Source organism: Anguilla anguilla, chromosome 6 (assembly GCF_013347855.1).
Source record: "Anguilla anguilla isolate fAngAng1 chromosome 6, fAngAng1.pri, whole genome shotgun sequence".
NCBI lineage: Eukaryota > Metazoa > Chordata > Actinopteri > Anguilliformes > Anguillidae > Anguilla > Anguilla anguilla.
Window position 1 is genome coordinate 15,843,111 of NC_049206.1, and position 18,270 is coordinate 15,861,380.

The 18,270-nt window shown below is 37.8% G+C and overlaps 1 protein-coding gene across 1 annotated transcript in view; it reads left to right on the forward strand.

The window, feature by feature from the left end:
- The window catches only part of LOC118229712 (cAMP-specific 3',5'-cyclic phosphodiesterase 4B-like), a 110,812-nt gene that overhangs the window by 4,409 nt on the left and 88,133 nt on the right, over positions 1-18,270 (forward strand). The gene's annotated exons all lie outside the window — the stretch shown is intronic.

An 18,270-nucleotide genomic window follows, 5' to 3' on the forward strand; every position in this document is an offset into this window, starting at 1 on the left:
CAAATGGTGATCGTCTCCCTACTGTAAGTAGATCAGTGGCCCAGCTGATTTTAACATGAAGTTGGCTGGTTAGAGCTAAGGTAGCTGTGAGTGTAGGTGTCTCATTTCCCTGAGGTGAAGATGAGATGGTTGTATTCCAGATGGAGATAAAGGTTTGAATCTCCTGAGAAAAAGTAAGTATCGTTAAAGATTGTGACTTGTCTTGGACTTCTAATATTGTATTTGGTCCATATTTCTCAGGTAGCATCTTCAAGTTAACTTCGCACTAGTCCATTCTGCGGGCCTACACACTTGCCTAGTTGGCAATTTACCGAGTGTGGTGAGTTTTTTATGTATAGACAGACAATACGCAAAGAAACACAAATGTATGTAGACCTTAAGCTCTACATGCCGAGCTTAAAGGCCATAGGTACCCATGCTACAGTAGAAAAAATTTGACTCATTCAAAATCATTAACAAACCTGTGTCCTATCCATAATTCAAGCTGCTGAACACAGCCGTGAACTTGCCTTTACCCTCAGACTTACGGTTTTCCTAACCCTAACCCTAGTTTGGGCCCCTAACCCTAATTGAATCCATTGGTAGATTGGAAAACTTCACCAAACCCAGTAAAAATTGATTAATAAACAAGGTAAATATCAAGAATAAAATAATACAAATGAAAAATAATGTTTCAGGTCTTTTAAAAACATTTTTATTTTTTGAAGAAATATGAATATATTGCACATGTTGTTAAAGGCCATAGGTACCCATGCTACAGTAGGAAATATTTGACTCGTTCAAAATCATTAACAAACCTGTGTCCTAACCATTATTCTAGCTGCTGAACACAGCCGTGAACTTGCCTTTACCCTCAGACTTACGGTTTTCCTAACCCTAACCCTAGTTTGGGCCCCTAACCCTAATTGAATCCATTGGTAGATTGGAAAACTTCAGAAAACCCATTTAAAATTGATTAATAAATAAGGTAAATATCAAGAATAAAATAATACAAATGCAAAATAACGTTTCAGGTAATTTAAAAACATTTTAATTTTTTGAAGAAAAATCGATATATTGAACTTTTTTTTTATGGCCATAGGTAGCCATGCTACAGTAGAAAAAATTTGACTCGTTCAAAATCATTAACAAACCTGTGTCCTAACCATTATTCAAGCTGCTGAAGACAGCCGTGAACTTCCCTTTTCCCTCAGACTTACGGTTTTCCTAACCCTAACCCTAGTTTGGGCCCCTAACCCTAATTAAAGCCATTGGAAGATTGGAAAACTTCAGAAAACCCAGTAAAAATTGATTAATAAACAAGGTAAATATCAAGAATAAAATAATACAAATGAAAAATAATGTTTCAGGTCTTTTAAAAACATTTTTATTTTTTGAAGAAATATGAATATATTGCACATGTTGTTAAAGGCCATAGGTACCCATGCTACAGTAGGAAATATTTGACTCGTTCAAAATCATTAACAAACCTGTGTCCTAACCATTATTCTAGCTGCTGAACACAGCCGTGAACTTGCCTTTACCCTCAGACTTACGGTTTTCCTAACCCTAACCCTAGTTTGGGCCCCTAACCCTAATTGAATCCATTGGTAGATTGGAAAACTTCAGAAAACCCATTAAAAATTGATTAATAAATAAGGTAAATATCAAGAATAAAATAATACAAATGAAAAATAACGTTTCAGGTAATTTAAAAACATTTAAATTTTTTGAAGAAATATCGATATATTGAACTTTTTTTTATGGCCATAGGTAGCCATGCTACAGTAGAAAAAATTTGACTCGTTCAAAATCATTAACAAACCTGTGTCCTAACCATTATTCAAGCTGCTGAACACAGCCGTGAACTTCCCTTTTCCCTCAGACTTACGGTTTTCCTAACCCTAACCCTAGTTTGGGCCCTTAGCCCTAATTGAAGCCATTGGTAGATTGGAAAACTTCAGAAAACCCATTAAAAATTGATTATTAAACAAGGTAAACATCAAGAATAGAATAATACAAATGCAAAATAATGTTTCAGGTCTTTTAAAAACATTTTTATTTTTTGAAGATATATGAATATATTGCACATGTTGTTAAAGGCCATAGGTACCCAAGCTACAGCAGGAAATATTTGACTTGTTCAAAATCATTAACAAACCTGTGTCCTAACCATTATTCTAGCTGCTGAACACAGCCGTGAACTTGCCTTTACCCTCAGACTTACGGTTTTCCTAACCCTAACCCTAGTTTGGGCCCCTAACCCTAATTAAAGCCATTGGAAGATTGGAAAACTTCAGAAAACCCAGTAAAAATTGATTAATAAACAAGGTAAATATCAAGAATAAAATAATACAAATGAAAAATAATGTTTCAGGTCTTTTAAAAACATTTTTATTTTTTGAAGAAATATGAATATATTGCACATGTTGTTAAAGGCCATAGGTACCCATGCTACAGTAGGAAATATTTGACTCGTTCAAAATCATTAACAAACCTGTGTCCTAACCATTATTCTAGCTGCTGAACACAGCCGTGAACTTGCCTTTACCCTCAGACTTACGGTTTTCCTAACCCTAACCCTAGTTTGGGCCCCTAACCCTAATTGAATCCATTGGTAGATTGGAAAACTTCAGAAAACCCATTAAAAATTGATTAATAAATAAGGTAAATATCAAGAATAAAATAATACAAATGAAAAATAACGTTTCAGGTAATTTAAAAACATTTAAATTTTTTGAAGAAAAATCGATATATTGAACTTTTTTTTTATGGCCATAGGTAGCCATGCTACAGTAGAAAAAATTTGACTCGTTCAAAATCATTAACAAACCTGTGTCCTAACCATTATTCAAGCTGCTGAACACAGCCGTGAACTTCCCTTTTCCCTCAGACTTACGGTTTTCCTAACCCTAACCCTAGTTTGGGCCCTTAACCCTAATTGAAGCCATTGGTAGATTGGAAAACTTCAGAAAACCCATTAAAAATTGATTATTAAACAAGGTAAATATCAAGAATAGAATAATACAAATGAAAAATAATGTTTCAGGTCTTTTAAAAACATTTTTATTTTTTGAAGAAATATGAATATATTGCACATGTTGTTAAAGGCCATAGGTACCCATGCTACAGTAGGAAATATTTGACTCATTCAAAATCATTAACAAACCTGTGTCCTATCCATTATTCAAGCTGCTGAACACAGCCGTGAACTTGCCTTTACCCTCAGACTTACGGTTTTCCTAACCCTAACCCTAGTTTGGGCCCCTAACCCTAATTGAATCCATTGGTAGATTGGAAAACTTCAGAAATCCCATTTAAAATTGATTAATAAATAAGGTAAATATCAAGAATAAAATAATACAAATGGAAAATAACGTTTCAGGTAATTTAAAAACATTTTAATTTTTTGAAGAAAAATCTATATTGAACTTTTTTTTATGGCCATAGGTAGCCATGCTACAGTAGAAAAAATTTGACTCATTCAAAATCATTAACAAACCTGTGTCCTATCCATTATTCAAGCTGCTGAACACAGCCGTGAACTTTCCTTTACCCTCAGACTTACCGTTTTCCTAACCCTAACCCTAGTTTGGGCCCTTAACCCTAATTGAAGCCATTGGTAGATTGGAAAACTTCAGAAAACCCATTAAAAATTGATTATTAAACAAGGTAAATATCAAGAATAGAATAATACAAATGCAAAATAATGTTTCAGGTCTTTTAAAAACATTTTTATTTTTTGAAGAAATATGAATATATTGCACATGTTGTTAAAGGCCATAGGTAGCCATGCTACAGTAGGAAATATTTGACTTGTTCAAAATCATTAACAAACCTGTGTCCTAACCATTATTCTAGCTGCTGAACACAGCCGTGAACTTGCCTTTACCCTCAGACTTACGGTTTTCCTAACCCTAACCCTAGTTTGGGCCCCTAACCCTAATTAAAGCCATTGGAAGATTGGAAAACTTCAGAAAACCCAGTAAAAATTGATTAATAAACAAGGTAAATATCAAGAATAAAATAATACAAATTCAAAATAATGTTTCAGGTCTTTTAAAAACATTTTTATTTTTTGAAGAAATATGAATATATTGCACATGTTGTTAAAGGCCATAGGTACCCATGCTACAGTAGAAAATATTTGACTTGTTCAAAATCATTAACAAACCTGTGTCCTAACCATTATTCTAGCTGCTGAACACAGCCGTGAACTTTCCTTTACCCTCAGACTTACGGTTTTCCTAACCCTAACCCTAGTTTGGGCCCTTAGCCCTAATTGAAGCCATTGGTAGATTGGAAAACTTCAGAAAACCCATTAAAAATTGATTAATAAATAAGGTAAATATCAAGAATAAAATAATACAAATGTAAAATAATGTTTCAGGTCATTTAAAAACATTTTTATTTTTTGAAGAAATATGAATATATTGCACATGTTGTTAAAGGCCATAGGTACCCATGCTACAGTAGGAAATATTTGACTTGTTCAAAATCATTAACAAACCTGTGTCCTAACCATTATTCTAGCTGCTGAACACAGCCGTGAACTTGCCTTTACCCTCAGACTTACGGTTTTCCTAACCCTTACCCTAGTTTGGGCCCCTAACCCTAATTGAATCCATTGGTAGACTGGAAAACTTCAGAAAACCCATTTAAAATTGATTAATAAATAAGGTAAATATCAAGAATAAAATAATACAAATGCAAAATAACGTTTCAGGTAATTTAAAAACATTTTTATTTTTTGAAGAAATATGAATATATCGCACATGTTGTTAAAGGCCATAGGTACCCATGCTACAGTAGGAAATATTTGACTCATTCAAAATCATTAACAAACCTGTGTCCTAACCATTATTCTAGCTGCTGAACACAGCCGTGAACTTGCCTTTACCCTCAGACTTACGGTTTTCCTAACCCTAACCCTAGTTTGGGCCCCTAACCCTAATTAAAGCCATTGGAAGATTGGAAAACTTCAGAAAACCCAGTAAAAATTGATTAATAAACAAGGTAAATATCAAGAATAAAATAATACAAATGAAAAATAACGTTTCAGGTAATTTAAAAACATTTTAATTTCTTGAAGAAATATGGATATATATTGAACATTTTTTTATGGCCATAGGTAGCCATGCTACAGTAGAAAAAATTTGACTCGTTCAAAATCATTAACAAACCTGTGTCCTAACCATTATTCAAGCTGCTGAACACAGCCGTGAACTTCCCTTTTCCCTCAGACTTACGGTTTTCCTAACCCTAACCCTAGTTTGGGCCCTTAGCCCTAATTGAAGCCATTGGTAGATTGGAAAACTTCAGAAAACCCATTAAAAATTGATTATTAAACAAGGTAAACATCAAGAATAGAATAATACAAATGCAAAATAATGTTTCAGGTCTTTTAAAAACATTTTTATTTTTTGAAGATATATGAATATATTGCACATGTTGTTAAAGGCCATAGGTAGCCATGCTACAGTAGAAAAAATTTGACTCATTCAAAATCATTAACAAACCTGTGTCCTATCCATTATTCAAGCTGCTGAACACAGCCGTGAACTTGCCTTTACCCTCAGACTTACCGTTTTCCTAACCCTAACCCTAGTTTGGGCCCCTAACCCTAATTGAAGCCATTGGAAGATTGGAAAACTTCAGAAAACCCAGTAAAAATTGATTAATAAACAAGGTAAATATCAAGAATAGAATAATACAAATTTAAAATAACGTTTCAGGTAATTTAAAAACATTTTAATTTCTTGAAGAAATATGGATATATATTGAACATTTTTTTATGGCCATAGGTAGCCATGCTACTGTAGAAAAAATTTGACTCATTCAAAATCATTAACAAACCTGTGTCCTAACCATTATTCAAGCTGCTGAACACAGCCATGAACTTGCCTTTTCCCTCAGACTTACCGTTTTCCTAACCCTAAACCTATTTTGGGCCCTTAACCCTAATTGAAGCCATTGGTAGATTGGAAAACTTCAGAAAATCCATTTAAAATTGATTAATAAACAAGGTAAATATCAAGAATAGAATAATACAAATGCAATATAATGTTTCAGGTCTTTTAAAAACATTTTTATTTCTTGAAGAAATAAGAATATATTGCATATTTTTTTCCGGCATGGCATATACTGTGGTCTGTGGGATTTGACCTTTGACCGTCTTGTCAGCGTCTTGTCGATCTGTTGTGATGCACGGTCTTTTGCTTCGGGAAGTTCTTTATCAAACACAGGGAAGGTGGTCAATGTTTATTAATCAACTGGCCCCTGTGTCCTGAAGTGGGCGGAACCTAAGTGGCAGCTGTAAAGGCCGTGCTTGTCTCCTGTTCGTGATTTGTGTAGTAGACCTGATTGATGTCTGCGCTGTGCCCTATATGATCGATTACTTTTTAGTCTTGCTGCATATTAGAGACTGCCTGAGGTTTTTTCAGAATCATTGGGCTGCTGGATGGGAAATTAGCACATTGTTCCATAGTGCTGAGGGACTGCTGAGTGACTGAGACTATCTCTTGAGTAATGATTTATTGTACAGTCTAAAACATGTTTACCCTTCCAAACAACTTATTTGGCATTGGTTATTACTGCCGTGAGATATGATATTTGCAGTTGTCTTTGATTGCTCCAATAAAGTCTTTTTTTTTTTTTTTTTACCAAAAATGTTTCATTTCTAACAGTGTGTGGGAGGTTGTTCCTTTTTATTTGGTATTTTAACATGTATTTTGAGCATCGGGCAAATTTAATGGCCAAGACTGCTTATCACTCTCTTCTTCACTTTTTCACTCACCTGTCTTTTTCAGTCTCTACTGCAGTGCAGTTTTTTTAAAAGTCCCCATTTAAGGTAAGAAAATAAAGAAGCGCAATAAGCATTTAGTCTAATTACAAAAGAAAAAGCCTCACGCGTCTTTGTTTAATTTGCTTAATTTTGCTTAATTTGCTTATGTGTCCGCTGTCACACAGACCCGCTGCTTTTCTGTTCTGGTTACAGCTCCGTGTGTGTGCTTGGGTAACTGCTTCCCATACTGATTCTGGCTCATTTTAATTAGAGTAACATTGGAGGAAGCACCTCATGAAACAGCGGAGAGCTTCTGTTGCCTGTCTCCCTCAATTTGAAGCATTCTGCTTGTGTGACAGAGGGGTGGTGGTGGCGGCAGCGGTGGCAGTGTGTCTGTCTGTGCTCTCTGTGGAATTGGAACTGTATTTACTCTTCCTAAGCTTACTCTGTTACTCGTGTGGAACCGAATCATTGTGAAGATAATGGCTTCATTGCTCTGTAAAGTCTCAGCGTTGTGCCAATGGCAAAAAACTGTATCCTCCACCAAAATTGGGTACCCTTGACATTGCAGGGTGGCTGCTGGCTGGTTGTAGTCTGATAATGGTACTCCTTTTATGATTTTGCTGGTTGTCTGGTCACCTGTACTTAAACTGAACAAGGATACATCTGGTTAACTGTTGTCAGAGCATGACAAAGTAATGTTATATGTCACATGAATAAATCCAAATTTTCACAAGCTTGCCAAAATTACTTTGTCACAATTCTCATCTAATATGCATATGCACTCATAGATACATCTCTATTCATCTATAAGTAGCGCTGTATTCCTGGAGACCAGAGGTAAATTTAAATGTGATGTGTATATACTTTCTGGAAATGTTTGTTGGAATCTCTTCAACTCCTGGCTGCATTACCTCAATGGTACATAAAGCTGAAACATGTTTTTTTTCATCGGGGCAGCAACCGGAGGGCCTAGTTAAGCTTTTACACTTCCAGACTGAGGCACAGAGGCTGCTTCCCCAAGGCCAAATAAGGAAGTTAAGCTCTCATGTTATTAACGGAGTAAAGAAACAAATGGTCTATGACCCAGCTTCCAGCACAAAGTATAATATTGTCGGATAGAGGTCCCCAAACTATAGCCCAGGGGTAAAATCCAGCCCTTTTCATTTACCTGACCTGCTTGCAGCTACTACAGGAAAAATCCACCAAATTATACAGTATGTCTAAAAGAGGATGATAGCCAGCACCAGTCCTACTGGCTATAATGGAGGGGTTCCAAAAATCCCAGACCCTAGGACCTGTTTTAATGAGCACAGCGACTTGCCAGTGGGTTCCGGCCCCCGTAATTTGGGAAACACTGCTGCTATGTTCTCTCTAGCACTTTCCAATATCCGTGTCAATTCAACTCTAAGTGAAACCATACTGTAACATTGGGATCACAACCTCTCCCTCCGGCCTGCCTACTCAAAAATTTCAGTCTGAAGCAGGATTTCCCTCGGATGCAGGATTTGGGTTAGAAGCGGTTTTGTGATCTTCCAGGTAATTTGTTCAGGACAGGTAAGGTACAGTATGATGGTATGTCTCCTGTCTAAATGATGAAGAACTAGAGGACGGGCTCATCCTGTTAATGCTCTGTTCACATGCATGGATGGGCCTCATGGTCTGGTGTCAGATCTAGACCATACTCGCACTGTGGTAGGCAGCCCTGCAGCGTGATGCACAATAATCTCTAGCGTCACCCATAACAGAAAATCACCACACGCCTGGTCAATAAGAGATTGTAGTTTGAGTTAGCTGAACAAGAAGCTGAAGAGGATTGCTTAAATGAGAGGTATTCTATATTTAACAGATATAATTTAACAGAAATTTGTGTTACTTTTCGTTACTTTTTGCTTAAACAAACTATTAAAATGCATATTTGTACTACAATACTGGAGAAGGAACATATTATGAAATAGAATATGATTAAAATTCTCCCTTGACTTGGCACACATTTAAGCCAGTAAGGCGGATTAGTAACCTATAGTATGTCTTTGCCTGTCCTCAGTTAAAGGCTATTTAATTGGGCTGTCTATTGGGATTACAGTGGATGTATCATGGATTATTTTCGGACTTTAGGATTTTATTTTTGATGAAATGCTAGTTGTATGACAAGAAGAGCTAATATTTATTTTTAATCTTAACAGTTTGGTCCTTGTTATTATGTTTAAAGCTAGATATCTGTCAAATCCTGAGTGTGTTCAGTATTGCGTGAGGGTAATTTACCTTGATCCAAATTTAATTTCATTTATGACCATAAGCTTTCCTTTCTGTGAGTCTACAAAATGATCTCTGTTAGGTTGTGTTTTGACTCGCTCTTTCAATGACATCACCTTAGTAGTTCTGTGTCATTATTGCATTCTGTAGAACTGGGTACTCTTTATGCAAGCTGTGTTACTCAGTATTATACGATGTACTGACAAGTTTACGATTTTAACATCCCTTTACGGTAAACATACGTCTAATATCTGCCGTTGTTTATTAAACGTTGTGCAGAGTGAGGAGAAAGTGGTTTTGGTTTCATGCCTTTGATTACAGTACTTTGTCACTTACTTTACCACTGCATTTTGATTATAGCTGTGAATTAAATTACAGAGCTTCCTAAAATTGTGTTATGTGCAATGTGTGCTGATTGTAGAGTTAAAGTGAAATAAGTGATTGTTGCTATCAACGAATGTGTGTGAATGCTGAGCTGAGGTTGAGCAATGAGTTGAGAGAGGATATCACAGAGCATGCATAATCTTATCCTGGGGATTGTGTTTTCATTGGGCTATAGCTGAACAGCTATATGTCACATTCTGTCCACAGCTGTAGTATGACATATACATATATACATTTGGTTTGTACTGTATATGTATGTATGTATATACAGTACAGACCAAATGTATTTTGCCACAAGGAGGCTATTTTGAGGAAAAGATTTATTATAAGAGATTATTTTTAAGAAAAAGTGTTTTTTTTCTGTTATTGTTGGTAGAAATGGATAAAAATGTTTGTACTTTGGTTGGTTATTCAATACATGCACATATATTTACAGAATTTTTCTTTAACTAAAGTTTATTGTTTTAACTACTGGAGGACTAATTCTTTTGCCCTGTACTGTGTGTGTGTGTGTGTGTGTGTGTTTATATATATATATATATATATATATATATATATATTGTGAGCACCATTTTTTATTTGTTTAGCTCTTTTCTCCACAATTTTAGATTTATAATAAAAAAAAACTGGCTTTTATGTAAGGCATTTTTATATAGTTTGGTTTCACCATGTAGAAATGACAGCACTTTTTTAAAATAGTCCTGCCATTTCAGGGCATCATAACGTTTGTGACAAGGTGTTTATGATTAGTCAGGTGTGTTCAATTGCTTCCTTAGTGGAAGTACAAGAGAGCTTTCAGTCTTTCTAGTCTTGATTCTAGCCTTTTGATTGCCTTTGGAGTCTGTTATTAGTGTTTGACAATGGGACCAGAGTTGCGCCAATGAAAGTCAAGGAAACCATTATCATTATTAAACTATTATCAGAGGCATAGGCCAAACCTTAGGCTAACAAAAATCAACTGCTTGGAACATTAAGAAGAAAGAGAGCACTGGTGAGCTCAGAAATCACACATACCCTCACACACACACACACACACACACAAACACACGTGTATATATACTCTGTTTAAAAAAACCCATTTCTGGGGTCTGCATCGGCAATCTGCTCATTTCCAACCCTCAAAAAACAAAGTGCACACTCTGCAGCCTTAGAGATCTGCTGCCAGCCAGGACCATCTGAGCACTATTCATTTTGTCACTATATGTATATGTTGTGGGGGGTCTGGAAATCGCATCTAAATGAAAGATAGCGTCTCGAGCTGTGCGTGTCATCTGAGCTTTTTGGTTTATTGTTATTGCTCCCAGCAGGGAATGCAGCCATTGGTTTTGGCTGGAATGGCCAGTTGCGTGGGGCCAGATTTCTGTTTGGCCTTTCTCAGAATGACCTCTAAACTGTACCATGGCAAAGGTCAAATCATAACCATTGGTTTAGCTGTGTTTATGTAAATGCCACCTGCCAAGAGGTACTGGCTGTAGCACTGATGATGATACTCGGTCATGCCATGTGCTTTTGCCCTGAAAGAAGGATTAGGACAGTTGTGTGAATTCTAATTACCAGTTTACCTCACAGTTGTCATTTAACAGAATTTTTTTTTTTTTTTTTGAAAATGGACCATTGAGGAACTTGTTATTTGGATACATTGAGCTCACATCACAAATTGGCCACTACAACCAAATTTATTATTTGTATGTGTATTTATTTCTTCATTTAACTGGGGGCAAAGTAGACTTTGCAAGAGTTAATGCTTGTAATCATATTGATCTGGAGACTACTCAGAGGTTACGTTTCACATTTTGGGCCATATTTATTAAGGATGTTGGCTATTGGGTATGGAATTAAACAACTTGAAACATTAAAACTGTGTTCTGAATGTTTTTTACTAATGAGATTAAAAAATGTAAAAAGTTGATATATCCATGGATCCTGCATTCCTACCAAGCGCAAGATGCATCTTAAATACTGGCAGTGCATTTAAATGAACTCGCTGTGGCTGTGCTCATTCATATAAACCGTCTTAGTAAATAATTCGCTAAATTAAAAACATGCACGAGGCTGAATTTTGTGCCACTAATGGTAATTTGCAGCATGCTTAGTAAATATGGCCCTAGATTTTTTAAATGGACAGACTCCATGTCGGTGCTCCTCTCTAATAATTTTTTTGAAGTGCTGCACGTAGGTCTCAGCCTCATTTAATCTCTGTTCATTACTGAAGGGCTTAATGCTTCATCAGTATCAAAATTCAGAAGGGAGCACCTGGGCTGTCCCACCATGCTTTGCCTTTGTTTCAGAATTTTCCAATTAAGATTTGACAACGGAACGCTTGTGAGAAATAGCAAGCTTCCAAAAATAAGAAAATAGAATGATCCCTCTCAGTCGATGCCTCTCTCCAGAGTGTTAAGCTGCTGAAACCCTCTGTAGCGGGGGCATTCTTATTTCCCGCTCAGAATTGCACCATGGAGCATCACATTAAACAAGTGATGTAAATGCTTGAATTTATTTATTTATTTCATTTTTAAAGCGGTTTTAAGAGTAGTCTTCTGAGTGAGAAGGCTTGTGGGTTTTTTTTAAGGCCACCATCAAATGCTTAATGTGCTTTGCATGCTTCTTGGCCTGGGGAAATGTCAATTTCAGCATCCTGATCACGCCTGTCTTGGCTGTCATGACATCATCATCATCAAAGAGGGCTCCTCCCCTCCCTTGCTATCCCACTATGGTATGAGATTGAGAGCTTGGTCTGAGACATCATGCTGTGCTGCTACCTCCGTCTTCATCGAAGTGTTCAAAAGAGACAACAAAAAGTGGCCAGATGGCAGGAGAGGGGAGAGGAATTCTACCGATGAAGTGAAAGCAATGACTTTTAATTACAGATTCTCTATATACTGACCAGATATTCAGTTCCATATGCTTAACATTGAAAGTCCTGTCCAACTTCAATTACATGCATGTTTTAAAATATTTATGTAGGCATGATGAAGAATTGTTGAGGGGACAATGGATTTTTTGTGTTGAATGCTTGTACACTGCATATTTATCCCCAGGAACTGTTACCGGCTGGAATCTCCAGAAATCAGAAAGTGGGGACGATGGAAAATATGGAGCTAGCCATGTGGCTACCATAAAGAATGTTTTTTAAATCATTTTTGGTACTTTGTTTCGGCATATCTTTGAGTACCCTTGGGAGCAGAGGTCTTGATACCCATGGCAATAGAACAGGTGGATGGGAACACGATTTTCACATATGTGCTTGCTGTGCCCCAGATCCATTCGAGGCAATGCTGTGGACTTTTGTGGGCCTGTGGACGGCCAAAAATACAGATCTATCCCTTTCGGCTTTTTTTTTTTTTTGTGTTGTCCTGTCAGGACCTAGTTGTAGTGGAAAGCCCATGGCAGTGGCGAGCCTGCTGAGTATAATAGCCAAGTAAGTAGGTAAGGCTTGTAAGTAATCATTTACCATGTAAATATTTCATGGCCCTTGAGCCAGGAAGCAGAAACGGTGGCGTTAAGTAAATGCTGCAAGAGATATGTGATGTGTCACAGATTAAGATTTTCACAAATATTAGCAGTCGTAGCTGAAGAGACAAACATTGGGAGCACTGCACATGCTCTCTCTTGCTTTTTCTTTTTCTCTCTCACACTTAAGTACACTACGTAGCCAAAAGTATGTGGACACCCCTTCTAATTTGTGTGCTCGACTTCTTCAGCCACACCCATTGCTAATAAGTGCACAAAGTTAAGCATACAGCCATGCAATCTCAATAGACAAACATTGGCAGTAGAATGGGTTGTGCTAAAGAGCTCAGTGTGGCACTCTCATAGGATGCCACCAACAAGTCAGTTCGTCAAATTTCTGTTCTGCTAGAGCTGCCCCAGTCAACTGTAAGTGCTGTTATTGTGAAGTGGAAAGGCCACACAAGCTAACAGAACGGGACCGCCGAGTGCTGAAGCACGTAGTGCGTAGTGCATAAAAATCATCTGTCTTCAGTGGAACACTCGCTACTCAGTTCCATACTGCTTCTGGAAGCAACATCAGCACAAAACTGTTCATAGGGAGCTTCATTAAATGGGGTACCATGGCTGAGCAGCCACACACAAGCCTAAGATCACCATGCGCATAGCCAAACATTGGCTGGGGGTGTGTAAAGCACACTGCCATTGGACTCTGGAGCCGTGGAAACATGTTGTCTGGAGTGATGAATCGTGCTTCGCTATCTGGCAGTCTGACAGATGAATCTAGATTTGGCAAATGCCAGTAGAGTGCTACCTGCCAATAATTAACCAACTCTAAAGTTTTGAGGAGGAATAATCCCCTGGGGCTGTTTTTCATGGTTTGGGCTAGCCCCCTTAGTTCCAGTGAAGGGAAATCTTAATGCTACAGCATACAGTGACATTATGGGGAATTGTGTGCTTCCAACTGTGATAACCTTTTGGGGAAGCCCCTTTCCTGTTTCAGCATGACAATAACCCGTGCACAAAGTGAGGTCCATAAAGAAATGGTTTGCCAAGTTTGGACTTGACTGGCCTGCACAAACCTCACCTCAACCCCATCCAACACCTTTTGGATCAGTTGGAAAGCAAACTGCAAGCCAGGCCTTATCACCCAACATCATGGTAGAGGGACTGCATTTACTGTATTTAAAGAAACCTGTTCCCTTGTTTCTCCCCCATTAAGAATTCCACACCAAGTGACAGTGAAGATGCAAAGCTATTTCATTATGTAAAAGCCACTTTGTCTGTTTTAACAAGACATTCATTTGTTCTTCACTACTGTGGGACTGTGAATAAGACTGATGACTCAGTGACAACCGCGGCTACAGTCTGTCCGAGCTCCTGTCTACACGACACTCGCTGCTGGTAATGAGTGGGAAAATGGGACTGAGTGGGAGTGACCAAGCTGCATTGCCCCCAGCAGCTCAGTATCTTGTCATGTGTCATGTCGCGATCTAATTACTGTTGGCAGTGACAGAAAACATACTAACATTCTCTTTAATTGACTGCTGCAAGTTCACTTCCTGTTGTGTACTTGGATTTCTTTTTGTGTGTGTGGGTGTAACTTCTTTTGTTGTGATCCAACTTTTTGCTGACCCAACTTGCCACTGAACTCGCAGATGGTGCGTTTGTACATATTACTACTAGTTATATTTCAACACAATGTAGGTATATGTGATGCATGCATACAGGTAGGGAAAAAATGGAAAGGCCAATATAAAGTCACTTACTAGGACACCAGGCCACTATATTTAGGCACTAATATATTGATGCAAAATGGCTGTTCCAAGAAATATATGGCAGTTGGATTAACAAATCACTGGAGGGTAGGCACTAGGCAGTGTTTTGAATTGGAACATAAGAATGAACAGTATACATCAAGATCATGAAAGGCACTATATAAATTGAATCCATTATCAGTCGGAACATAATAAGACTTGTTCCCCCGGAGATTCAGCTGGTAATAGGAGTTCCCGATGATATAGTGTTGAGCAGTGTTGTGTGTTGTGCATATTCATGAAGAGGCGTGTTTAAAGGGCTAAAACATCCATTGCCACCATTACAGTTCTTGATCATACTTCTTCATGAATATTAAAAAATGCACGTAATTGAATGTTTTGGCTAAATTGGAAGTTGGATAGGACTTACAATGTTAAGCATATGGAACCGAATATCTGGTCTGTATATAGAGACACTGTGATAAAAAATCATTGCTTTCACTTCGTCAGTAGAGTTCCTCTCCCCTCTCCTGCCATCTGGCCACTGTTTGATGTCTCTTTTGTACACTTCAATGAAGACTGAGGTAGCAGCGCAGCATGATGTCTCAGACCCAGCTCTCAATCTCCTACCATAGTGGGATAGCAAGGAAGGGGAGGAGCCCTTTTTGATGATGATGATGTCATGACAGCCAAGACAAGCGTGATCAGGATGCTGAAACTGACATTTCCCCAGACCAAGAAGCATGCAAAGCACATTATGCATTTGATGGTGGGCTTCAAAACCCCATGTGACCAGCAAGCCTTTGCACTCAGACAGAGTACTCTTAATACCGCCTTAAATATGAAAAAAAAAAAAAGCAAAATAGGCAGTGCATGGGAGAATCCTACCTCCCCAGCAGGAACCCAGGCCCTTCACTGGGCTGTCTGTGGCTGAAGCGTAGGTCAGACATGGTATGGACTATGACGTGATGATGATTATCGCCCATATGACCCATGTCTCTTTCTATAAATGTGAGTGCCTTGTGGAAAGGATTGTGCTGGATCAGTCATGTCACTAGAAGGAACACACAGACAAACACACAAACTGATAGATAGCAGTGTATAGCTGTCTTTTTCTCAACTTTATTGCTGCATATCATGTACTGTATATGGACACAGATGGATATTTATAGAAGTAATTGTCTCCTTCATTCAAATCTGACAAATCTGTAAACAAAATTGACTCTTAGCAAAATGCAGAACATTACATTCAAACATATTAGTAATGTTATAGACAAAGACAAGGAACACTCGATTCCTCAGGGAACGTGATTCCTGAAAGGCATGTACCCCCCAGGAGAGAGTGGTAAGGAGAGCATTTCATATAAAATAAATTGCTAGTCAAACAGAATTGGGGAGTAATTTCAAACCTCAGCCACCCTGCAGGTGTTCTTTTGTGTTTTTGGAGGAGCTGGAAATTGAAAATCTGAGGCTTCGATACACAACAGCTGAAACATTGCAAGCTAGACACAGCATATTATGTTGGGCTACAAAGCAGACAATAAGCTATGCAAGTTAACAAATGAAAGTGGTTCTAAGGGTTTTGTTACCTACAAAAAGTGATTGTGTGTGAACCCTTCTACTGTTCATGCTTCTACCTAAGTCGCCAAACAAAACAAATGCCTCTCAAATTGCTTGTCAATGACAGCTGCCCAGAGGTGAACACGACCCTTTAAGAGTTGAAATTGAGGGCTGTTTACTATTTTGTGTGTGACTTATTGTGATTACTTTGTTTATTTTTGTTTCATATTTTGTCTATTGTGGTTTGTGTCTGCAGACTGGTTGCCCTGTACTTCACCTTAAGACCAGATTTTTTTGGCTGGCGTGTGACTATAAAACAAAATTGCGCAGTTTGGATAATTTCTGTATGAGGCACTTTATCAGCAAGCCAGCAATAAATGGGCAAATTGGTAAACAAGTCTGGATGAGAAATTGAAATTCAGGCTCTTGGAACCGTGCAGTTCTACTAAATGAAATTTGAATTGGCTCCGAAGATGGTGGCTTAATGGAAGCGAAGTAATTTTGTGAGGCAGAACATAGCGTAGGCTTTAAATGAGTTCATGGTTGTTTTTTTCTGAGTTTGGCACTACCCCCAGGGGGAAAATATTGTTCTGTTATGTTTTTCTTATTCAGGACATGAATAAGGCAATGCCTCCAATGTGTTCAAACGAATAGGTGCGGTCACATAACACTTCAAGCCAGTTTATTGTGTAGTCGACTGGAACATACAAGTATTTGGCCAGCAATTACATTTACACAGTGACAGGCTATCATGTTCCAGGAAGTGTTATTCCATTTATCTTCCCATGTTTCCCCTCTAAGCCTGCCGGGAGCACTGGCTCTTTTAGCATAGCACAGTCTTCCTGCCCCAGTCAGGCACAGACTTCTTTCTGTCAGCCTCGTTTCCTGGAAAAATTTGTTTTATAGCCCTACTGCTGAATAGCAGTCATACATCATTTGAAAATGAAATCTGCAATAAAAAATGTCTGGAGTTTTTATTTATTTATTTATTTTTTTACTTATTGTAATTTTGTTACTCTTTCGTTAACTAAAATCCCATCAAGTACACCATTTGTTTGACTTCGCATTTGGCTTAACATTTATCTTTTCTGTTCTTACGATTGTCTTATTTTCCAGGAACATGAGCAGTAAGGAATGAGTATATTGCTTAGTGAGAATCTGTTTCCTTTGGATATGTTTTTCAGCAAATGACATTATCCATTTCAGAATGTGAAGATCCTTTCTTGTTATTTTTTTGTGTTTTTGAGAGCACAAACACTGAGCTTCCTTTCTGATATTTTTAACTGGATATTATCTCAAAGAAGGGTGTGTGGGGAGGGGGGATATGGCTTAAGGTCTTTTTTCAGAAGGTCAAGTTGATGTATCTCTTCTGTAGAACTAGCTAAAAACCTCTGACGGCACCACATTTCCATTAAATGTCAGGACAAAGGACAAATCCAACAGAATGGCAAGTTCCAAAAGCAAAAATATACAATTTCAAAAAACCACTTAGACCATTAACCTTTTCAGTCTGTTTAATGCTTGTGTTGAATTCAATTAGTTAGAAATGTAATATTTTGGCAGTTGTTGGCAACAACTGTGCAATGATTATGTAATTAGGTAATAAACTAATGTGTTTAATTAGGTTTTTGTATTTTAATAGTCTTCAACAACCTCATTATTGTAAATCATATGCAGAGCTGGCATTTATATGTCCTGAATAGCTCTGTCACTGAAAAGTGTGGCCTGTTTCTTTCCTTTTTTTTCAGCATTGAAGGTGGCAACCCTAATATATGTTATAACCCCTACCGGATAACTTCTGGATGCCATGGTCACTTTTAGAGCATGAGATGTATGGGCAAGAGATGAGAGGAATGCACATTCCCAGTCAGATCTAGGCAAAGCATGTGAAAAAACCTTTCTACACCCACCCAAAACAGCCTTTTCTGCTTGAAGGAAGAGAGACTCGCTGTCTTTTTAAAAAAAGTGTTTTGAAATGTTTTTCATTTAAACTAGTACTAGGAGTGTGTCCCTGGCACTGTGCTGACTGTTTTCACAGCATTGTGTCTTGCCCCTGTCCTCAGAATTACATCTGAGCTTGGCTTCTTTATTCTACGTCATCAA